The sequence below is a fragment of the Canis lupus genome, chromosome 17 (assembly GCF_003254725.2).
Source record: "Canis lupus dingo isolate Sandy chromosome 17, ASM325472v2, whole genome shotgun sequence".
Classification (NCBI taxonomy): Eukaryota; Metazoa; Chordata; class Mammalia; order Carnivora; family Canidae; genus Canis; species Canis lupus.
The window spans coordinates 18834293-18859213 of NC_064259.1; the positions used below are offsets into that span (position 1 = coordinate 18834293).

At 38.4% G+C, this 24921-nt stretch overlaps 1 long non-coding RNA gene across 4 annotated transcripts in view; it reads left to right on the forward strand.

Moving 5' to 3' along the window:
* The window catches only part of LOC112665090 (uncharacterized), a 57812-nt gene that overhangs the window by 30790 nt on the left and 2101 nt on the right, over positions 1-24921 (forward strand). For 3 of the 4 annotated variants that reach the window (XR_004805921.2, XR_003140209.3, XR_003140208.3), the window contains 2 exons: positions 16795-16905; positions 24387-24523. This is a non-coding gene — a long non-coding RNA (uncharacterized LOC112665090). The remainder of the gene's footprint in view (positions 1-16794; positions 16906-24386; positions 24524-24921) is intronic. The other variant, XR_007403300.1, reaches the window with a different exon arrangement.

Below are 24921 nucleotides of genomic sequence, written 5' to 3' on the forward strand. Positions count from 1 at the left end.
GGTAAATCTCCATTTACCATAATAGCAAGATAAAGTAAAAAATGAAAAAATGGTGATGTAAGTACATAGTTTATTTTATTTTTAAAGATTTTATATATTTGAAAAAAAAGATTTTATATATTTGAGAGAGAGTGAGAGAGCACAAACAGGGATGGGGCAGCAAAGGGAGAGGGACAAGCAGACTCCCCACTGAGCAGGAAGCCCCATGTGGGACTCAATCCCAGGACCCTGGGATCATGACCCAAGCTGAAGGCAGATGCTTAACTGACTGAGCCACTCAGGTGCCCATAAGCACTTACTGTAGATACATGGAGATAAAACCAGAATAAATAGCCCAAAAAAGTTCAGAGAAGTTGCTTAAAAGGAAGGGGAATTTGGGAATGAGAATCAAAGGGGCAGAATTCTTCTATTTTTCACTGTAAGCTAACTGTTCCACTTAAAAATTTTTTTTAAAGAGATACACTCAGGGGCGCAGGGGTGGCTCAGTCAGTTGAGCATCTACCTTTGGCTCAGGTCATGATCCTGGGTTCCTGAGATGGAGCCCCACTTCGATCTCCCTGCTCAGTGGAGAGCCTGTGTCTCCCTCTCCCTCTGCCCCTCCTTCTGCTTGTGCTTTCTTGCTCTCTTTCAAATAAATAAATAAAATCTTAAAAAAATAAATATAAGAGATACATTTGTTGGTTTCATAAAAAAACAAAAAATGAAAAGAAACACATATCCCATGTGTGGACCCAAATAGTAGTCACGTAGCAGTATTTCTCTCTCTTCCCCCACCTATTCTAAGAACTCCTCTGTTTCCTTGTGAAGAGTTCTTGGAATCTCTATGTGGTATCTCACAAGCGTTCTGTGAATTTGTTCTCTTGGCTGCCTTAAGTTTCTGTTCCTGCTCTTCTCTCTGCAGAGGCCAACTGAAGGCCACACCCCTGCCTGCTACAAACGCTCACTGATCTCTGTTCCCAGGCTGCCAATACCTGGTGTCAAATTGTTGATGTTTGTGCCAGTGATGCTACTTCTTGTCACTGCCGGAGCTGCTGGCTTCAAGGCTGATGACATTTCACACCTCACTGGCCCCCACACAGTTGTGTTTTCTCCTAAATGGGAGAAATTTCTCTCAATTCACACAATCAGGAAATGATAATTCTCTCTTGAGCATCTGCTTTTGTCTTTTATGAGCAATGTGGACCTGAAACTGACTTTTCTTCTTTTTGGGGGGCTGGCTGCTAGAAAGTGCTTAGCTAAATTTGCTTGTAATTCTAGAGGGGAGGGAGTATCCAATGGTTTGTATGTTTGTGAATTACTGTTAAGTGCTTTTTGGGCTTTTGTTGTACCCTTATGCTTTTTTTTACTTTGTCTTTTTTTTTTTTTTTTTTTTTTTAATTCATGACAGATACAGAGAGAGAGAGAGAGGGGCAGAGACACAGGCAGAGGGAGAAGCAGGCTCCATGCACCGGGAGCCCGATGTGGGATTCGATCACGGGTCTCCAGGATCACGCCCTGGGGCAAAGGCAGGCGCCAAACCGCTGCGCCACCCAGGGATCCCTTTTTTTTTTTTTTTTTTTTAAGGATTTTATTTATTTGAGAAAGAGACAGAGATAGTGAGAGAGAGCACAAGCAGGGAGGAGAGGGAGAAGCAGGATCTCCAGTGAGCAGGGAGCCCGATACGGGGCTTGATTCCAGGACCCCAGATCATGACCTGAGCCAAAGGCAGACACTCATCCGACTAAGCCACCCAGGCGTTTCTTCACTTGCCTTTTATTCATTTGCTCAATACTGCATTTATTTGAGGTGATTCAAATTCTTTTCTTTTTTCTTTTTTGGAATGGGGGATTATATTAAAAATTGAATAAACAAATACTGAAAATTTTTAGCTTTAAGAAAATTTTCCACTTTATTAAAATATCTCCTAGGACTTAGGACTGCATTTGTGGTAGCCATATTGATTACTGCAGGTTTATGGAAAATCTTAAGATTGGATAGTGTGATTCCTTCAACTTTATTCTTCTCTTTTAAATTTTTTAGCTATTTTGGTTCCTTTTCCTTTCTTTCCCCCCCTACCCTCCCCCCGTTCCTTTTCCTTTCTAATTTTAGAATCAGCTTGTCTATAGTCATAGAAACTGCTAGAATTTTTAGTAGTACCTTTATTGAGATGTGACTCACTATATAAAATTCACCCCTTTAAAGAGAGTACACTTCCAGGACACTTGGATGGTTTAGTCGGTCAAGCATCTGACTCTTGGTTTCAGCTCAGGTCATGACTTAATGGGTTGTCAGATCCAGCCCTGTATAGGGTTCAGTGCTTAGCAGGCAGTCTGCCTCATGATTCTCTCCCTCTGCCCCTCCCCTCTACTCAAGTGCACTCATTCACTCTCTCTCTCTCTCTAATAAATAAATCTTTTTTTTTTTTAAAAAGTGTATGATTCTGTGGCTTTTTGTATATATCACTAAGTCCAGAATATTTTTATCAACCCAGAAAAAAAGCCCATACCCATTTGAAGTCAACAATCTATAATCAGTCAAATACCTTAAAAAGCCTGAGGTCCCTGGAAAAGAAGGACTCAAGCTTGCAACACCAAGTCTTCCCTGAATGTCCAGCCAGCTAGTTGATTTTGAACTTGCCAGTCCACACAGTCATGTGAGCCAATTTCCTCTCTGGAGAATCCTAATATAGATTTTGAAATCATACAATATATGCCTTTTCTTTCTTTTTTTTTTTTTAATATATGCCTTTTCTGTCTGTTTTTTTGTTTTATTTTTGTTTTTGTTTTTCCTTAGTATAACATTTTCAAGGTTCATCCATCTTCCAGCATGAATCCATTCATTCCTTTTTATGGCCAAATAATATTCTATTATATGAATATATACCACATTTGCTTTATCCATTCATTAGTTGATAGACATTTGGGTTCCCATTTCTGTCTATGACGAATACTGCTGCTACAAACATTTTTGTACAAGTTTTTGTGTGGATGAGTTTCAATTCTTCTGGGTTTTTCTTCAATATGTACTATTTTACATTTCTACCAGCATTATATGTGGGTTCCAATTTCCCCACATCCTTGCCAACACTTGTTAGTGCCTCTTTTTGATTATTGCCATTCTAGAGGTTGTGAAGTGGTATTTCATTGCGGTTTTGGCTTGCATTTCCTTAATGGCTAATGATGTTGAGAATATGTGTAGAGTCATAAAAGAGCTGCTCCATGCTTTCTGTCCAGGTTTCATAGCTGCATTCAGTGGGAGAGACAGAGAGAGTGGAATAGCTCTTACTCTCTTTTACCTGGCAACAGAAACTTGCTAGTTTTTGATACTTATAAAAATAGTATCTTTACATTTTCTAGGTATTATTGCTGGTGAATATAAATGCAATTGATTTTTAAATCTTGATTTGAGGGACACCCAGGTGGCTCAGCAGTTGAACGTCTGCCTTTGTCTCAGGTTGTGATCCCAGAGTCCCAATGGGCTTCCTGCATGGAGCCTGCCTCTCCCTCTGCTTGTGTCTCTGCCTCTCTCTCTGTGTGTCTCATGAATAAATAAATAAAATCTTTTTAAAAAATCTTGATTTGATTTCCTGCAAACTTGCTCAACTCTCTTATTAATTTTAATGTTTTATCATTTGCAGACAATGAAGGTTTTGTTTCTACCTTTCCTATTCTTATTTGCTTATTGATTTTACATGATTGTGTGAGCTAAGGACTCCAGAATAAGATAAATTAGAAATGGTAATGATACACTTGTTTTCTTCCTGGTCTTACGGAGAATATTTTCAGTATTTCATGATTACATGTAACATTCAGAGTAGGTTTTTGGTTTTGTTATCAGGTTAAGAAAATTCTCTTCCTAGTTTTCTTATGGTGGTGTTTTTGTTTAAATCCTCAATGGGTATTGGATTTTACTAAGTGCCTTTTCTGTATATATTGAAAAGAAAGTTATAAATGTATATTGCTTTCTGGCTCTTAACATGATATATTAGAATTGATTTTCTAATGTTAAACCAATGTTTAGATTGTTTGCAAAAATTGCTACAACATTCTCCCCATCTTTTGTATTCCTTTGCCATGTGACTTTACCATTCATCTCCTCAAGAGGTGAAGTCCCCTTCCCCTTGAATCTGCTAATAAAACTAATCGTTTTATTAGAATGTGGCAGAAGAAACACAGTGATTTCTTAGTGCTGGCCTCAGGGGATTTTGTTCCTTTGCTCTCTCCCTCTTAAAATGCTTCTCTCAACATGGACAAGCCCAGGATAGCCCTCATGGAGAATGAGGCCCAGAATCCCAGCCATTTCAGATGTTGCAAACAAGGTCCCAGATATGTGAGTAAGATCATCTAAGGCCATCCACCCCTAGCTGAACTCCCAGCTGACTGCAGCTACAAAAGTAACCAGGGCAAGACCAGCCCAGCCAACTCATAGCATTGTGAGAAATAATAAACTTTTGCAAGCCACTGTTTCTGAGTGCTGTCATTATGGTTTTGGTGTTTTGTTTTTAATGCAGCATAGGTAACTGATACACTCATCTTGCATTCTTGAGTTAAACCTAACTTGGATGTGGTGCATTATCATTTCACATATTGCTAGATTTCTTTTCCTAACATTTTGTTTAGGATATTTGCTTCAGTGTTTGAATGAGTCTAGCTTATAATTTTCCTATCATGTAATCTCATTAAATTTTTGAAGTTGAAGTAAAATTAGCCTCATAAAGTGAGTTGGGTGTGTTTCTCCTTTTTGGTTTCTGGAATAGTTTGTATAAGGCTGAAAATATTTGTTTCTTGGATTATTGAGGGAATTCACTATTAAAATTGTCTGGGTCTATTGTTTTCTTTTGTGGGAATAATTTAAGCTGATTCAGTTTCTTTAATTATTATAAAATCCTGCAGTTTTTCTATTTTTTCCTGAGTCAGTTTTAGTAAGCTATATTTTTCTATTTTCAAATTCATTGGCAAAAAGTTACTCAAACTATTTCTTTTTAAAAGTTCAAAAATATCTTTCCTGGGCAGCCCGGGTGGCTCAGTGGTTTAGCGCCACCTTCCGCCCAGGGCATGCTCCTGGAGACCCAGAATCGGGTCCCACTCTGGCTCCCTGCATGGAGCCTGCTTCTCCCTCTGCCTGTGTCTCTGCCTCTCTCTCTCTCTGTCTCTCATGAATAAATAAATAAAATCTTTAAAAAATATATTAAAAAAATCTTCCCTATCTTCAGCATCTATTTGTATTTTTATTTCCAATATTATTTGTAACTTCCCTTTTTTGCCTTAATTGGTCTTTAAAGAGGTTTGTCTTTTCAATGACTAGACTTTTAGCTTTAATGCTTCTCTATTTTCTTTTTTTTTTTTAAATCTTTTATTTTTATTTTTATTTATTTATGATAGTCACAGAGAGAGAGAGAGGCAGAGACATAGGCAGAGGGAGAAGCAGGCTCCATGCACCGGGAGCCCGACATGGGATTCGATCCCGGGTCTCCAGGATCGCGCCCTGGGCCAAAGGCAGGCGCCAAACCGCTGCGCCACCCAGGGATCCCTGCTTCTCTATTTTCTATTTAATTTTATATATTTATAAATGTATCACATGTATATGAATATGTATTTATATAAAAGTTATATTTAATATAAATAAAATTTGTTATGATATATACTTATATATGTAATATATATTACATAAATATATCATATCATATATTGCTTATTTTATTGCTTCTTTTTTCTTTCTGAGTAATATTCTATTGTATACTTGTACCACAGTTTATTTATCCATTCAGTTGTTTTTTTATTTTAATTAACTAATTAATTTAAGATCTTATTTATTTATTCATGAGAGAGAGAGAGAGAAGCACAGACACAGGCAGAGGGAGGAGCAGGCTCCATGCAGGTAGCCTGATGTGGGACTCGATCCTCGGTCTCCAGGATCACACCCTGGACTGAAGGTGGTGCTAAACCGCTGAGCCACCAGGGCTGCCCTGTTTTCTTTTTCTTTCTTTCTTTTTTTTTATGGTTTCTTTTTTTTCCTTAAAGGTTTTTTAAAATTTATTTATTCATAGAGACACAGCTAGAGAGAGAGGCAGAGACACAGGCAGAGGGAGAAGCAGGCTCCATGCAGGGAACCCAATGTGGGACTCGATCCCGGGTCTCCAGGATCATGCCTTTAGGCTGCAGGCGGCGCTAAACCGCTGCGCCACCGGGGCTGCCCCTGTTTTCTTTTTTTAAAAAATATTTTATTTATTTATTCCTGAGAGACACAGGCAGAGGGAGAAGCGGGCTCCATGCAGGGAGACCGACGAGGGACTCCAGGATCGGGCCCTGGGGCAAAGGCAGGCAGGTGTTAAACCGCTGAGCCACCCAGGGATCCCCTACCATGCACATTTTTGATCATATGTCTTGGTGCACATGCATATCACTTTCTCCAGGATATATAACATGGAGTAGAATATCTGGATCCCTAGGGGGATGTGTCTTAAAATTTGGCAATATAAATACCATGTTCTAAGCATCTTTCACCAGCATTTGACATTGTCATATTCTAAAGCTTTGGCAATAGTATCTAATGGTGGTTTTAACTGACTTTTCCTTATTTACCAATCAAGTTTAACATCTTTTCATATGTTTATTTAACCATTTATGTTTCCTGTTTGTGAAGAGACTTGTCGAGTGTTTGACCATTTTCCTATTAAGCCCTCAGTTTTTTCCTTTTGACTTCATAGGAGTTCTTTATACGTTATCAGTATAAACCCTTTGTTAGTTTTATGTATTGCAAATATCTTTTCCTATTTTGTAGCTTGTTTTTCCTCACTTTTTATGGTGTATTTTGATAAATAAAAGTTCTTCATTTTAATTTGGTCAAATTTATCATTTTTTTTCCCCTGTATGGTCAGTGCCCTGTTTCTATGTCTTGGCAGGAAATACTTGCATCTTTTAAAAAAATATTTGCTTTGTTTTAAAGAAACTTATTTCTATCTCAAGCTCACTAAATTATTATCCTAAATTACCTTCTAAAAGCTTTATTGTTTTACCCTCACAGATCTATAATCAATCTGGAAAAGAGGTACCTTAAAATCCATCACAATGATTTTTGTTTTGTCTCCTTCTTCTTTCAGTTCTTTTTATTTTGTTTCATTTTTATACTTTCAGGATATGTTATAAAGTGCATATAAACTTAAAGTTGTTATGTCTCCTTGGCTAATAACATCTTTTATCATTATGAAGTTACCCTCTTTATCCCTAATAATGGTTTTGCCTTAAAATCTATTTTTGTCTAATAATTGTATCTGATCCAGTTTTTAGGGGATTAGCATTTTCATATTTATTTATTCCTATTAAATTCATTAATATGCAGTCTATCTTTAAAGATGGTTCATTGTTGGAGCACCTAGGTGGTTCATTAGTGAAACATCTCTTTTTTCTTTTTTTAAGGAATTTTTCTTCTTTTAAAAAAGACTGTATTTAGTTATTTTATTTTAGAGAGAGATAGTGTGCGAGTGAGGGGAGAGGGAGAGGGAAAGAGAGAGAGGCAGACTCTCCACTGAACCCAGAGCCTTACACAGGGCTTGATCTCAAGATCCTGAGATCATGACCTGAGCTGGAACCAAGAGTCAGGCATTTAACTGACTGAGCCACCCCAGCATCCAACCTTTGATTTTGGCTCAAGTCATGATCTCAGGGTCAGGGTATAGAGCCCTGAATGGGGCTGAGCTTGGAGTCTGCTTGGGATCCTCTCTCTTTGCCTGTCCCCTGCTCACATGTGTGTTGTCTCTCTCTTTAAAATAAACAAACAAACAAATAAATAAAATCTTTAAAAAATTACAGATAGTTCGTTTTCACAGAGAATATTGAATGTTACATCATCTATTTTGTAAATTTAACTTGATACATAACTTCAATTTTTATTTTTGGTCTCTTTCTTTGATAAACACAATTTTATGGGTCATGCTGATTGTTATTTTTTTCCTCATCCTTTCATCTCCAAAATTGTTGATATCTTTTGGGATTTATAGACTATGATTCACTACTTGTGATCACTACACATAAATAGAAAGAGCTCATTTATACAGTATCACAGCCAAGGAGAATGACATGGAATTTGTTAAAGATCTGCTCCTAGTGTCACTTCTAAAAATGAGTTTGCTTTTTGTTGTTGTTGTTTTGTATATTTTTACAATACCATTTCCTTCATCAGACAGGACTTTTATGTTGCTTCACTTTATCTCATTGACTTTAAAAAATGGTAAAGATGGTATATAAGATATTCTATTCAATCCCTATACATAAAAAGAAAAGGGAAATGGTACATGCTTATTAAAATTAAACATTTCCTATTTTGGTGCTATCCAGTAGTAAATTTTTCAGGACTATATTCCAGATGAGTGTGATCATTACGTCTTATAGATGTATTTTTGACTGGGTATATTTCATAGTCATCAGTGTTAATTTTGTTTGCAAGTAGGAAAAGTTTCACTGCTCCCAGGATGACCTTTAGAGTTAAGTTTTTTTCTTTCTTTGTCATTATTTGCTTTACAAAAAATCCTGAATTCATCTTGCTTTACCAGATCCTGGATTGAAAAAACCAACAGCTATGATACACATTATTTGAATAATTAGGGAAATTTGATATGTGCTGTATATTAGATAATAGTACTGCATTGGTGCTAAATTTCCTCAATGTGATAATTATATAGTGATTATAGGAGTTTGCCCTTGTTCTTATAAGAAATATCTATGAGGGTCATCTGGCTAGCTCAGTCAGAAGAGTATATGACTCTTGATCTTGGGGTCATGAGTTTGAGCCCAATGTTGGGTATAAAGATTACTTAAATAATTTTTTTTTAAAAATTAAAAAAACAAGAAACATCTGTGAGATTTAGGGGTGAAATGTCATAACAATTTGTAACTAACTTTAAAATAAATGATCCAGTAGAGAGAAGGAAGGAAGGGAACAGGAAAAAAGGAGAGAAAGAAAGAGTATATGAAGAAGGTAACATAAAGCAAACATGACAAAATGTCAACTATTAGTGAATCTAGATGAATTGTATATGGAGTATTTGTTGTTCTATTCTTGTCATTTTCTATAGCTTGGAATTTTTCCAAAATAACAGATTGGGAAAATAAACTCTGTCCACTAAAAAGAATTCCTGATATCAATGAGTTTGTGACTCTGATATAGTATCAGAATGGCACAGGTAGAAGGGAGCTCTGGCTCATCATTTGTCATGAGATCTAAGGCAGGTTTTCCTTATATTTTAGAGATTCCTAGATTTTTCTCTAACCTAGCATCCTTAAGATTTTTTTCCAAAAAAAAAAAGATTTTTTTCCTTGAGTTCTTTAGGGCTTGAGGCTTACTACCTTTTGAACTTAACTGAACTGTTGACTTTTTATCTTTATTTCAAAAAGCAGTCTAATTATATCAGTCTAGTCTGGATAAACCCAAGGTACCCATTGTGTTTAGAAGTTTCCCTGGACAAAGTGAGAGAGAGGAGGGAGACTGTTTCCCAGGACATTGGAAAACCAGGTAGAGCAGGGTTTTGTGTGTGTGTGTGTGTGTGTGTGTGTGTGTGTGTCTGGGAACCTCACATTCTCCTGTCTTAGGAGGTTCTCTGATTTAGCAGAATTAGATTTCCCCCCAGATTTCCAGGGTCATTGCCATTGGCAGTCAGCTCATTGTGGGAGGCCAGTTGGAGCTCTCTCCACCTGAACTAGCTCATCTGGCTCCAGTCTCCCCTTATCTGACACTGCACAATTGCCTTCTCTGGACAATTCTTCCTAGAGCAGAAAGAATATCAGGCTCAGATAGAGAGCTGCTTTTCCCTAAAACAATGAAAATGGAAATATTCGTCTTTTTAGAGTGAAATAGAATCGACAAACAATAAGGTCAGCTTAGAAATAATCAAAGAAATCACCTCCTTTTATGTTGATGAGCCTTTCAAAACTAACGTGACAGAGGGCTTTGAATGAAAACCACAGCAATGTGGAAACATTAATATGTTTCAAAGTATTTTCCTGCAGCATACTTTTTCACTGAAAAAGATTAACACACACACACATATCTGTATAAACAGACTAATTTAAAACTTTTAAGCTTAAAGACTTGAAGAAATGGGGGAAATGGTCAAATTATGAAAGCTCCTTAGAATACACTGAATTATAACATTTTTGGGAAAAGACATAATATTTTATTTAAAGAATACCAATAAGGGGATGCCTGGGTGGCTCAGTGGTTGAGCATCTGCCTTTGGCTCAGGGCATGGTCCTGGAGTCCCAGAATCAAGTCCCATATTGGGTTCCCTGCAAGGAGTCTGCTTCTCCCTTTGCCTGTGTCTCTGCCTCTCTTTCTCTGTCTCTCATGAATAAATAAATAAAATATTAAAGACACACAAAAAAGAATACTAACAGGGTTGGGGTTTGCTGGGTGAGAGAACTGGAGGATTAGCAGGATGGATCTGAGCTTTATGCAGGGGATGGTTGTAAGAATAGGGTGGAATCTAAGCGGGGGAAGGATCCCAGTCATTCATTACAGATGTGATTATTGGGATTAATTTATTATGGGTGTGAGCCAGTAGGGTGAGTCTTCTTTTCTTCATGTTTTAGCTATATTCCTGAAGTCATTGTTATTTGTATTTGCATACTTTGTTTTTTCATTTGTGCGCTCATTTGCATATCTTTACCTTTATCCTCTGTCAGGAAGCCAGATGCATACAGAAAACTCCATTTGACAAGCTACTTTTCAGTCATACCCTCATTTATTTTTCTCCACAATATTTGGTTTTGTCAGTTTTTCTTTTCTATCTAGGTTTCTATCTTGCAGTAAAAGCAAGGCCTTGCACGTGATTCCCACTATGAGATCATCCTAGAACAATGTAGCCCAGTGATCAGAGAGATTTGAGATGGAAAAAAGCAGGAAGCCCCAGCAATATATGAGTGGTTTGGATCATTTTCTTTTCTCTCTTTTTATTTTAAAGATTTTATTTTTAAGTAATCACTATACCCAACGTGGGGCTCAAATTCACAACCCTGAGATCAAGAGTCACACACTCTACCAACAACCAGCCAGGCATGCCCCTTGGATAACTTTTAATAGCCTGACTTAAATTTACAAATTCAGTATATTTAAAATGATCACCAAAAAACTTAAGGAATTCTATACAAACATACTTTGGAGGGATTTCTGAAGATCATCTCACTGTGGCATATTTTGCTTTAATAGGCTGTCATGTAAGAAGTTACCAAAATGGGCAAATGGGCAAAAGACTAGAACAGGAACTTTACAGAAGAGAAAACCCAAATAGACAATAAATACATGTAAAAATGATAAACCTGGGATCCCTGGGTGGCCCAGTGGTTTGGCGCCTGCCTTTGGCCCAGGGCGCGATCCTGGAGACGCGGAATCGAATCCCACATCGGGTTCCCGGTGCATGGAGCCTGCTTCTCCCTCTGCCTGTGTCTCTGCCTCTCTCTCTCTCTCTCTCTCTGTGACTATCACAAATAAATAAAAATTTAAAAAAAGATAAACCTCATTATTTTCAAGGAAATGATATATTCAGGTTCAAATTTATATCCATCAGGCTGGCAAAAATTAATGTCTGATATTGAGTGTTGACAGGGAAAGAACAAAGCAAACTCTAATACCTTGCTAGTGGGAGTATAAATTGAGACAGTTACTTGGAAAATAATTTGGCTCTATATAGTAATATATCTGTTATCTATTTATATATTATTAATATTGGTTATGTTAATACATATTTTAAAATATATGTTATATGTTATTTATACATTATGTAATATATAAGATTATACATAATTATACATAAATAAAGATTATTCATATAACAATATAATATAAAATAATATTTTTTTCTTCTTAATAATTAACAAAATCACTTTTTTTCTTTCTTTTTTTTTAAATTTATTTTTTATTGGTGTTCAATTTACTAACATACAGAATAATCCCCAGTGCCCGTCACGCATTCACTCCCACCCCCCGCCCTCCTCCCCTTCTACCACCCCTAGTTCGTTTCCCAGAGTTAGCAGTCTTTACGTTCTGTCTCCCTTTCTGATATTTCCCACACATTTCTTCTCCCTTCCCTTATATTCCCTTTCGCTATTATTTATATTCCCCAAATGAATGAGAACATATAATGTTTGTCCTTCTCCGATTGACTTACTTCACTCAGCATAATACCCTCCAGTTCCATCCACGTTGAAGCAAATGGTGGGTATTTGTCATTTCTAATAGCTGAGTAATATTCCATTGTATACATAAACCACATCTTCTTTATCCATTCATCTTTCGTTGGACACCAAGGCTCCTTCCACAGTTTGGCTATTGTGGCCATTGCTGCTATAAACATCGGGGTGCAGGTGTCCCGGCGTTTCACTGCATCTGTATCTTTGGGGTAAATCCCCAACAGTGCAATTGCTGGGTCGTAGGGCAGGTCTATTTTTAACTCTTTGAGGAACCTCCACACAGTTTTCCAGAGTGGCTGCACCAGTTCACATCCCCACCAACAGTGTAAGAGGGTTCCCTTTTCTCCGCATCCCCTCCAACATTTGTTGTTTCCTGCCTTGTTAATTTGCCCCATTCTCACTGGTGTGAAGTGGTATCTCATTGTGGTTTTTTTTTTTTTTTTTTTTTTTTTTATTGGTGTTCAATTTACTAACATACAGAATAACACCCAGTGCCCGTCACCCATTCACTCCCACCCCCCGCCCTCCTCCCCTTCTACCACCCCTAGTTCGTTTCCCAGAGTTAGCAGTCTTTACGTTCTGTCTCCCTTTCTGATATTTCCCACACATTTCTTCTCCCTTCCCTTATTTTCCCTTTCACTATTATTTATATTCCCCAAATGAATGAGAACATATAATGTTTGTCCTTCTCCGACTGACTTACTTCACTCAGCTCATTGTGGTTTTGATTTGTATTTCCCTGATGGCAAGTGATGCAGAGCATTTTCTCATATGCATGTTGGCCATGTCTGTGTCTTCCTCTGTGAGATTTCTGTTCATGTCTTTTGCCCATTTCATGATTGGATTGTTTGTTTCTTTGGTGTTGAGTTTAAGAAGTTCTTTATAGATCTTGGAAACTAGCCCTTTATCTGATATGTCATTTGCAAATATCTTCTCCCATTCTGTAGGTTGTCTTTTAGTTTTGTTGACTGTATCCTTTGCTGTGCAAAAGCTTCTTATCTTGATGAAGTCCCAATAGTTCATTTTTGCTTTTGTTTCTTTTGCCTTCGTGGATGTATCTTGCAAAAAGTTACTGTGGCCGAGTTCAAAAAGGGTGTTGCCTGTGTTCTTCTCTAGGATTTTGATGGAATCTTGTCTCACATTTAGATCTTTCATCCATTTTGAGTTTATCTTTGTGTATGGTGCAAGAGAGTGGTCTAGTTTCATTCTTCTGCATGTGGCTGTCCAATTTTCCCAGCACCATTTATTGAAGAGACTGTCTTTCTTCCAATGGATAGTCTTTCCAATCGAATATTAGTTGACCAACAAAATCACTTTTAAGTGAAAAGTCACCAGTGTGTCACTACATGTCTTTAGAGTTACAGAATCTGTTCTCATATTTATTTTTTAGTTGTTCAAACAGTTGCTTTGCAGTTTAGGTATAAAACTACCATAGATACCATAGCCATGAAAGTGAGCTGCAAGGGATCCAGGTCACCATATTTAGCCATGCATTTTCGTTTTAAAATAAAAGAGCATATTTATTCCTTAAAACATTTGCTTGAAATCACACAGTAGATAATATTTTTGAACAGTGATTCTCAACTCCTGGCTGTACATCAGAAGTACCCAGAGACTTTAAAAACACAAAATCTTGATGCCCTACTTCCATCCTACACTAATTGAATTAAAATCTATAGAGGCGGAGCCTGGGCTTTGCATTTTTCTTGAAAAATCCCCCAGGTTATTCCAATTTAAAACCAGAATTGGAAAGAACTATTTTAAAACGACTTTCTAAACCTGTGTTTCTTACACTGCTGGTGCAAAATTCTCACTGGATGGGAAATCAATTTGGTAGGTTTATAGCATTTAGAAAACACAAATAATCAAGATTGGAAAAATGGCAGAGCATGTCACATTTTGTTTCAGGTGTGTGTATGTGTGTTTAATGAGCAGTCATATAAAATATAGATTCTTACTGTATATCACAGTGCATTTGAAAGCATTTCTAAGCAAACCTTTTCCAAGGTGCTATTAGATATTCTTTCCATTGGGGGACGCTCGGGTGGCTCAGTGGTTGAGCGCCTCCCTTCGGCCCAAGGCGTGATCCTGGGGTCTCGGGATTAAGTCCCATATCCAGCTCCCTGCATGGAGCCTGCTTCTCCCTCTGCTTGTGTCTCTGCCTCTCTCTCTGTCTCTCATGAATAAATAAATAAAATCTTAAAAAAAAAAAAAAGACATTCTTTCCATTGGGTTTGAGGTAACAGAGCAGTGATATAATGTGATGGTTGCAATGCCCTTACTTGAATCCAAGCTTTTCCTCTTATTCCCTGTGTGACCTCAGTCAAATTATTTACCCTCTTTGTGTTATCCTGTCATTATAACAAGTACATGCAAAGGAGTTTAGTAAACCACACAGTCAGAAGGTATAGTCCCTAGAAGCCTCCCTTCATTTAGACACCAGTAGGAAGTTTGAAGATCCCAGGGCCACCCTCACTTCAGATCAGCTGGCTATAAATTCAGAGCTACTCATGACTAGTCTGAGGTTTGATAATTTGCTAGAAAGACTCACAGAACTCTCTGAAAGCTATTAAACTCATAGTCGCATTTATTTTTGGCAAGAGATACAAATTAGAACCAGCTAAAGGAAGATACAGATGGAGCTAAGTGTGGGTGAGTTCCAAATGCAAAGCTTCTATCATGTTCAGGATGTGTTACCCTCCCAACACTGAAGTGTGACAATACCCAAAGAGTATTGTCAACCAGAGAAGCTCCTCTGAGTTTCGGTGTCCAGAATTTTTATTGGAGCTTCATTACACAGGTATGATTGATTGAATTATTGCCCATATGGTAGAATTCAATCTCTCTCCCCTCCCTGGAAGTTAGACTGGTATCATGTGGCCCAAAGTCCCAGTCTTCTAATCACATTGTTGGTCTGTGCTGTGGCCAGCCCCCACCTCGAATCATCTTTTTTGAGTAGAGACCTAGGGGCCCACCATGGATCACCTTGTTAGTGTAAGTCACAGGTGTGGTCCCAGGGGCCCACCATGGAACACCAAAGACACCCCTGTCACTTGGAAAAGTCCAAGAATATAGAGGTTACCTCCTAGAGCTAGACAAAGCCTAGACCTCTCTTTTAGGCTAAATTCTTTTTTTTTTTTTTTTTTTTTTTAGGCTAAATTCTTTACTGCACAGTGGTTCTAAGGATTTAATGAGTCAACACACCTAAAACTCTTAGAATATTGCCTGACACATGGCAAGTGCTCTATAACTGTTAGTTACTGCTTTTCCTATTCCAATTGTTTTTATTCTTTGCCCCTGTGTTCTCAGTCCTTGACTTCTAAGAGCCGTGTTGCTGTTTTAAATCTTACTTGCATGTGTCCCACAGCCTTTGATTCCCTAGCTTCTCTCTCAATTGCTTAACTGAGAGGGAAGCCAAGAGTCAGAAGAAAGACAGAGCTTCTCTCCCTCCCAGCAATAATCCTTTGCCAGTAACCTGTTTACCTTTTTAATTTCTCTCTTTCCTTTATTTCTAATTTGGAAGATCTGGCAACACTGGTCCTAAATTCTTGCCAAACAAGAACAAGCTGATACTGGATCCCCACTTTAAACAAGCTCTCTCCTATTCTTGACTGTTCCCACGACCACCATGAATCTGCTTGTCTACCTGTTTAGACCCTTTAGGATCTGATTTTGCAACCGCAAGTCCAGAGACCAATAGTCTCTCAATCTCTCACCAATAAATAGAACACAGGAAACATTATTAACAAAGTTAGCAAAATTCTCTTACTAAAGAAGTCTCTTACTTAAACTCAGATGTGCTAAGTTATGTATGGAGGGCAAAGTTTCAATGACATAAAGTCATGTTAATTTTTTTGAATAAACTGATCTCACTCCTTGCCATTGTACCTGAGGAATGGTGTTTCCATTTTTTAACTTATGCTGCCTCACGAAATGCCTTCATAAGAAAAATGAAGGTCCTTGGATAGAAATCCCGTGTGACAAAAACCAGATGCATAAGATTTACCTGAAGCTCTAGTTAGCTTATCAAAAAAAAAAAAATTTTTTCCCCAAGGGGCTGGTACATAGAGTTTTAGATAAAAAAAAGAGAATTCTGAAAAAATTATTCTAACTTAAAATAAAAAATAGCCGTTTGGGGATGTTAAACAATGTTTTCAAGGGCTCTTAAGTGACATGAGAGAGCAATCAGTCCAATTCCTTCCTTTTAAATGTAAGGCAACTATCCAAGAATAAACAAAGTTCCATGCTGTGTTTTATGTTTGAAGTTGTCAGAACCTCTTTAAAAATTAACCATTGTGGGGGAGACAGAGCAGAGGATCTGCTTCTTCAAATACTGGAAATCACACCATGGATTTCCTATTGTTTCAGGAATACTCTAACTTGGAAATATTTCAAGGAGTTCATTTTAAGTTCAATCATATTTAAAGTGATGTAATTTATTATAATTTATTAGTCACTGAATATCCATGTGCTCCCATACATTTCCCAGCTCCTTTGCAGTTAGATGGTTCTATGTGATGAGTTATGACAAGTGAGTTGTGAGTGGAAGTGACATGTGTCACTTCTGGGACAAAGAATAAAGAGAAGAGCACTTTTTAGGTCTTGATGCTTTTCTCTTTTCCCGCCGCCCCAACAGCAGAGGCTGAACATGGAGATGGGTGTAACCACAAGATGGAACAGCCTGGGTGTCAGGCGTGCTTGGAAGGGAGTTGTTGGGAAGAGCCCCAGTACCTGCAGCCAACTTTGTGTAAGTGAAATGTAAACTTTCATGGGTTACACCAGTGGAAGATTGGGATTAGCTATTCCTGCAACATAACCTAGTTATGCAGATAACACATAACAATACCACCTAACATTAGCCATGCTTTAAACTTGCCACAATTATCCAAAACACAATTTATAATCTTTGACACTCATACAGATGTGAAAGCTCCATATTTGCATGAGTAAAACATTTTTTATCAGAAATATTTGACAGAAAGGGGATTCTTACTTTTTCATGTTGAGAGAGAGCCCAGTAGAAAAAATATGTCAGCTGTGACTAAGACAAAACAGGATCAAACATAATCTTATTTAAGATCTGGATTAAATCTGAATAATTAGGTAACCAAAAAATTTCTTTGGTTTAGTTTTTAAGGTTGTCAATTTCCTATGTTTATCAGCACAGACTAAGCCATTTTGGAGAATAATGAAAAAAGTCTTTCAGGCCTAAGTGATATGTTTCTTTTAATTCCCTTGAACATTTTCCTTAAAGAATTTGGGGGTGTGTGTTAATTTTAATTTGTTTCTACAAAATTGAGAGTCAAATGTTAGGTAATTTGCTCTAAATCATACAAAATTAATGGAGAGGACCATACCAAAACCTCAACATCCATTGTTTCCACTATGTCTGTGCTTCCTCAAGAAGTCACAGGATGGTTAAGTAGGAGATGGAAAGTTAAGGCTAGTCTTTCACTTCCAAGAATGATAAATTAAGTCATTTAAAAAAATCCTCCCATTGAAGACAACTAAAATGCTGAACAAAATATAAAATCACCTTTTTAGAAATAGCCAATTAACAAATAATGAGGAATTACCAGGCTAAGTTCCTGGAGAAGATAAAAATCCATAAAGATGAGCATGGTACTGGTGCCATTTTGTCCTGAGGAGGTGCAGTAGTCCAGAGTGGATGGTGGAGAAGTTTAATAGTTCCTCTCGGGCTAGGGTGACAAAAGTTGGTGCCTAGGGCCCACCACAGGTGAGTGCCTTGCATCCTGAGTGGAGGTTGACAGACCCTAGAAATAAGAGTGAATTGGAAATCAACCAGCCCTTGCATCTTCTGCAGTCTGTCTTTGAGTCATCTGGGTGGCCTGGAAAATCTCAAGCATAAAACTGGATTAGGGTAATATTGGAATGTTGGTGACTTCAAGTGCCTGGTAGAAGCAATAAAAAATTTCTTTGGATGGGACAGCTGGGTGGCACAGTCAGGTGAGTGTCTGACTCTTTGTTTCAGCTTAGGGCATGATCTCAGGGTCATGAGATTAAATCCTGTATGCCCCCTTGGTCTCCCCACCCCATGCTCAGCAGAGTCTTCTTGAGATTCTCACACCCTCTCCCTCTGACCCCCAACTCGTGCTCTCTCTCTCTCTCTCTCAAATAGAATAAATCTTTTAAAAAATTCTCTTTGAAGAAAGGGAACATTATAGTAGGCCTCAAATTATTTTTAAAAATAATTAAACATACAATTATCAGGACATAGGAAGAAAAACAACCAGGTATACAAGATGATAAAACACTGTGAACAAGAAAAATAAAATATACCAGACTGCAGAAATAGACCCTCAGGGATTCCAAATACAGACTGTAAAGCAATTATGCATATCAAGTTCAAGTAGATACAAGTCAAGTATGAATATTTTAGCAGAAAACTATAACGTATAAGAAAATGACATAGAATTGAAAAAGAACCAAATAGAAATTCAAATAGTAAAAAAAAAAAAAAAAGTAACCTAAATTAAATCAGTGGATGTATTTAAGAACAAATTAGACACAGTTAAGAAAGAATTCTGAAAAAGACAGATGAGACAAAACCTTTCAGAATGAAGCACAAAGAGAAAAAAGAATAGAAAAAAAAAGAATACAATGAACATTCAGTTGGAGAACTTAAGAAGTAAAAAAGAAAGGGACAGAAGTGATATTTCAGGAGATAATAACAAAAAATGTTCAGTACTAGACATTGACCCACAGAAGCCCAGTAAATCGCAAGGAACATCACAGAAAGCAAGCCACCACAGACACAGCACAGGAAAGCAGAGAAAACCAAAGGCAATGAGCAACTATTAAGAGCAGCCAGAGGGAAAGGACAGTTTGCCTTCAAAGAAGCAATGGTTAGATTGGCTGCTGGATTCTCAGCAGCGGTTGGAGAAGCCAAAAGATTAAGGACTGATATCTTTAATGTGCTGAACAGCTGCCAACCTAGAATTACACATCAGGTGAAAACAGCACTAAAATACTGTGTGAAGATAGCCTCAACTCAGCAATTAAATCTTTTCCCCACTGGCACTTGCTGCAGTACAGGTCTGTGGGTATAGCTTTTCTCTCTCTCACTCTCCTTTCTCTGCAACCTCTAAACTATGTGCTTTTGGTAGTAACTCTGCAAGGAGCCAGGGTAGAGGTGAGTGTAGGGCTGGGGCAAAGGCAAGACAAGGAGTAAGAAAGTTTTCTTCACTGACACGTTTGCACGATGGCTTTGCAGACTGGAGAGCTAGTCAATGTCCGAGGCTGGCTTGCTCATGGACAATTTCCAGAATTCTTCATGAATCCCCATTGGGTTGTTTGTAATTTTCTTATTGATTTGAAAGATTCTTTATACATTTTGGATGCCAGTTTATTTATTTATTGTCTCTTTTCAATAATATGTGATACCAATATAATTCCCCTTCCTGTGGCTTACCTTTCCATGCTATTAATGGTGTCTTTTGATAAATAGAAGTTATTAATTCTAACATAGCTTAATTTATGATTCTGTTCCTATGGTTAGGGTTTTTTTCCTTTCCTTTTTGAGAAGTTCCCCTTGGTCACTTTTTAAAAGCACATGCCAAGCCTTTCTCCCTCAGTTGTTTAAAATCTAAATTTAATCGTGTAATATTGACCAGGACTTGGTACTCTAACAGCCATCCTCCATCTCTTCCCTGTTTATAAACCAGAATAGATGGAAGAAGGGATTGGGGGAAATATATACTCTAAAAACAGGATGTTCAGACAAAGGCACCCCATATTTGACTCCCTGAATCTTGGACTAGAGCTTGGATGTGTGTAATTTTTAAAGGCTCCCCCAAATGATTCAATTATATCTTGATAAAAACTACAAGGGGCAAAAACAGCCTTCAAGTGTCTGGAATGTCATGGAAGGAAGGAGAGAATTTCAAGTAGGGCTTGGGAAACAGTCTTAGATGCGGCAGGCGATCCAGACAGTATAAAGATTAAGAAAGGGACAGACTTCCAGCTCTAAGATAAGTTCTGCAGATCTAATGGGTAGCGTGGGGACTATAATTAATAGTTCTGCACTATACCTGCAGGTGAAGAGAGTAGATCTTAAATATGCTCACCACACACACAAAAAAGTAATTATGTGAGGGGTTGGAGGATTAACTAACCTTACCGTGGCCATCATTTTGCGTTATTTACATGTATCAAGTCATCACATTGTACCTTAAACATCTATGTTATGTGTCAATAAAATCTCAGTAAAGCTGGGGAAAAAAATCATGCAAGCCATATGTGAAACCCAAGAAAGATATGGGCAACAAGGATACCAACGATAGCAAGCAACTCCACCAGACGCTGGTATCAGAGGCATATATACAAGATTGAGAATTCTAAAAATACATATTGATTCTTTGTAGCATTTGCAGGAAAAAACTAATTATCTAGTTTTTTAAAGGTTATGAAAAATGTTGGATTTGGCTTAAATCTTTGGTCATTACTAAAAGAACCAACACTTTAGTCCAGAGGTGGCGTATAGAGTATGGGCTGCATACTGCTAAGGATGAGGAGTACTCAGTCAGGAAGAAAAAAAACATGGGTGTCAGATGTTTATGGAGAGAAGTCTTGTAGGGGCAGTCCGGGTGGCTCAGCGGTTTAGCGCTGCCTTCAGCCCAGGGTGTGACCCTGAAGACCTGGGGTCGAGTCCCATGTCGGGGTCCCTGCATGGAGCCTGCTTCTCCCTCTGCCTGTGTCTCTGCCTCTCTCTCTCTTTCTCTCTCTCTCTCTCTCTGTGTCTCTCATTAATAAATAAATAAAAAATCTTAAAAAAATAATATAATAAAAAAGCAGTTTTGCAGAGTCAAAAAAGATGTATTTCAGTTTTAAGATTTGAGATTGAAGAACAGACACTCCTTGAATCTCAGAGTTGAGAGGAACCTCCAAGATTATTTTGTCTAATTCCATCTGACACCAAAATTTCCCTGACAAAGTCCTGTCATCCTGTTTATACTTCAGCTCCTCCGTGGGTGAGGTCTGCCATCTGCCACCACCCGCAGGATTGGCCTGTTGTGTCTTTGCTTTGGCTTTGAGTGAAGGCTCTTCCTTACCATGAGCTCAGAACTTCTCTCTTCAAATTGTACTGATTGCTGTATTTGAAAGAGGAGGACAGGTGTCAGCTGTGAGGGAATGTCATCTTACCAATACATTTCTTTAATGGCTTTCCAAAGGAAATGGAAAAAAAAAAATCCTGGCTTGAATTATTTTGCGAGCAGGGGAAAACACCAGATCAAATTTAAACAAATAGGACAGTTTAAGAAATAGTTGTTCTGCAAGAATGACTGTTTGAAAGTCAGTCCTTTGTTTCAGGCTTTGTTAGGCAAATATGTAACCTCCTAATTTAGCTCTGTGGTATCTAGTATGGCAACTACAAGTCAGAAATTTGCAGGGATCTGTATCATTTACGGATGAGGTTGGCTGAAAGCAACAGAATACCCAACTAGAAGTGCTCAAAGCACGTGACCCATAATGTGCTACTTAACAAAACGTGTGCAAGCAGGTGATGACTGGGATGTTCAGCTTCTGGACGTCTGGGCACAAGCAGGCTGGTCTCTTGGCCTTCCCCTTTGGGCCAGCAGATGGCACAGCTGCTCTAAACACCAGGTCCTCAGCTTGCCGAGTCCTAAGCAGATAGGGAGGAGACTGGAGCAAAAGGGCTTTCTCTTTCTCTTCTTTTAAGTCTCCATGAGCAGGAAGAAACATTGAGGCTCCCAGCAGACATTTCTGGCCAGAACTTGACCACGTCCAGCACTAGACTGACAAAAGGGAAGTGATACTGGCTTGATTTACTTAGACCTTGAAGCTGGCACATCATTGCCCAATCGAAATGGAGCTTTCATTTTACTTATGTACTTTTTTTTTTTTTTTTAAAGCCAAAAAGAAGTGGGGAATAGCTGTTGGGTAGGCTACCAATAGCCCCTGCCAGAGGAGCTCAGGAGAAATTATACACGCTAAATCCACTGGGCCCTGTGCCAAGGGCAGGACAATGCCTCTACAGAAACTAGTAAAATGTTTTTCTTCCTCTGATAATTATTAATTCTCTGCAGTGACTTAGAAAAATACTTGGACTAAATTTCTTGCTATTAAATGCTTGATGAGTATAGAAACCGACTGTAAAACTGTTTTTAAAAGTCACTCTGCTTCTAACCCGAACTCCTTACTCTAGAGCTTATCTTACCACTACATGAGTTGTACGAATCACCTCCGATTTACATATTAGAGACGAGCCTTACATGGTAAAGAATAAATCATTTTCAAATTAGACATTCCATCTAAAACTGACAGCAGCCGATTCCCAGCACTGTCTTTTATTTCTGACATGCTCTTAGATGAGAGTCATCTTATATTTGCAGTAATTCTCAGGATAAAATTTTCTTCTCAAAGCTTATTTTATGAAGGTTTTTTTTAAGTTTTGAAGACTAAAGCAATTATTCTTTCTTTTTGAAATTGCCACATCGAGTCCAGAAACATTCATTATTCTTTCCTTTTGAAATTGCATATCAAGTCCAGAAACATTGACTCTTTAATTTAAAATATTAATGTCAAATGATGGATGTAAACATCTATTTTCCATCCGCTTTCTTCTTTGAGCATGCCTTTCTTGCTCTTGGGGGGAGCCTCATTCCTATTGGATTTCCATTGCACACTAATTACCTCAGGCCACAGCTGCTTACTGACAGCTGTTCTCTTCACTGCCCACCATGTGGCCACCCTTCTGCTGGTAACCACACTCTAGCTCCCATCTGTGGAAACCCCGGCCTCCCCAGTGTGGCTGCTTCCGCTGGGGCTTCACCCTGGCTCAGACACAGAACTTGCAACCTCAGTAAGTCCAAATACTGCATTCCCCTGGCCACACTGACTGTTCGATTCATAGAAGCCTTGCTCAGAACCTGTGAGAGTACTTTCGCTGGGACTTCTGGGAGAGAGATTTTTCCTCTGTCCTGCCAGATTTTTGCTTTTAAAGTAAGGACCAGAGTTACTGTAGCCATCTTGATGTTTTGAGTGGAAACCAGTCTCAGAATGGAGCTGAGAGACAGACAGACAAACGGACAGACAACAAGTCTCCCTGGTGTTATGTTTCAGCCTTCAAACCAAGATAGACGCATAACACCAAGCCCTATTCCTGGACTCTTCAGTTACATAATCTAGTAAGTTCCTATTTTGTTGAAGCCAGTGTTTGGATCAGAGTTTTCTCTCACTTGTTAACCCAAAGAGTTCTAACTGATACATAGGTTCAGAAACTCTTATGATCAAGAAATAGTCTCAGATACCGAATGTGTCATAAAAATTAATATGAGAAGGAGGGGGTACCTGGGTGGCTCAGTCAGTTAAGCATCAGATTCTTGACTTCAGCTTAGGTTGTGATCTCAGGATTGTGAGATCGAGCCCCACTCTGCACTAGTCTCTGTGCTCAGTGGGGTGTCTGCTTCTCTCCTCTCTCTTCCTCTGCCCCTCCCCCGTGCTCTCTCTCTCTAAAATAAATAAAACAGATCTTAAAGGGATCCCTGGGTGGCTCGGTGGTTTAGCACCTGCCTTTGGCCCAGGGCATGATCCTGGAGTCCCAGGATCGAGTCCCGCATCAGGCTCCCTACACAGAGCCTGCTTCTCCCTCTGCCTGTGTCTCTGCCTCTCTCTCTCTCTGTCTCTCATGAATAAATAAATAAAATCTTCTTAAAAAAAAAAGATCTTAAAAAAATATGGGAAATACTTAATAGGGAATAAGTACACTTATAACTTATTATGTCCAATATTTTTACTGTCTTTTCTTCAAACAGTAATGTTCACCTGTCATGTAATTTAAAGAGTTTAAATTAGTATTCTTGATATTATATACTTAATGAGCTCTAATCATTATTATGGTAATGTGCTCTGGGGACAGCTTCCTCAAGTCTGAGCATGTACACTTGTTTTCTTTTTGAATCTAAATTATTTCCCATTATCATGGAATAAAATAATCTTGGAGATATTTAGAAATATTGATACATTATTGGTGGACATAAGGCTATAATTATAAAAATGGTGGTCTCAGGCTGCGAGGCTTGAATTTCTCTGGCTATTCGCTTTGCTCCAACAGCACTGTCCTGAGAAACAGGCATCTCTTGGCTGAGAGACATTTGTGTCTGGAGATGGAGATCACTGTGAGGAAACTGTTCTTTTCAGAAAAGCTTCTAGCCTTCCCCTCGGTGACCTGTATGCTCTCACCTCCAGGTGTCCACACCCTTGTCAAAAGGTGAGAAATCTTTTGTCATTGGTGAGATGATTCCAAGACAAGGCGCCAGCCAGTTTGTCTACCTGGAGCATTCCCTGGAAACAGACCCAGTTCATTCTCCTGTATGAACAAAACAGTAAGGCAGATTACGTTTTTTGGGTTTTTTTTTGTTTGCTTTTATGGTGGTAAAGGACACATTGATTGTGCTAAAAGAAGATTATCTTCATAGTGAGCCCCTCTGTCATGTACCACGCAGCTATGTTGGTGATACTATACCAGGAAAGCCTACAGTTAATGTTAATTGATAATTCTTTTCATATGGCTCAAAATTCTAAGATGCAAAGATTTGTGAACAGTTTCTTTCCCACTCCTTTTCCCCCGATGCCCGGTTCTCCTCCCCAGAGGCCATCCATCTGATGTTTTTGCCATGTCTTCTCAGGGCAGTACTATGCACTTTTAAGCAAACGCATATAAATATTATCTTTCCCCTTTTACCTCAACAATGGTACATGCCCTGCTCTGCTAGATTTCTTT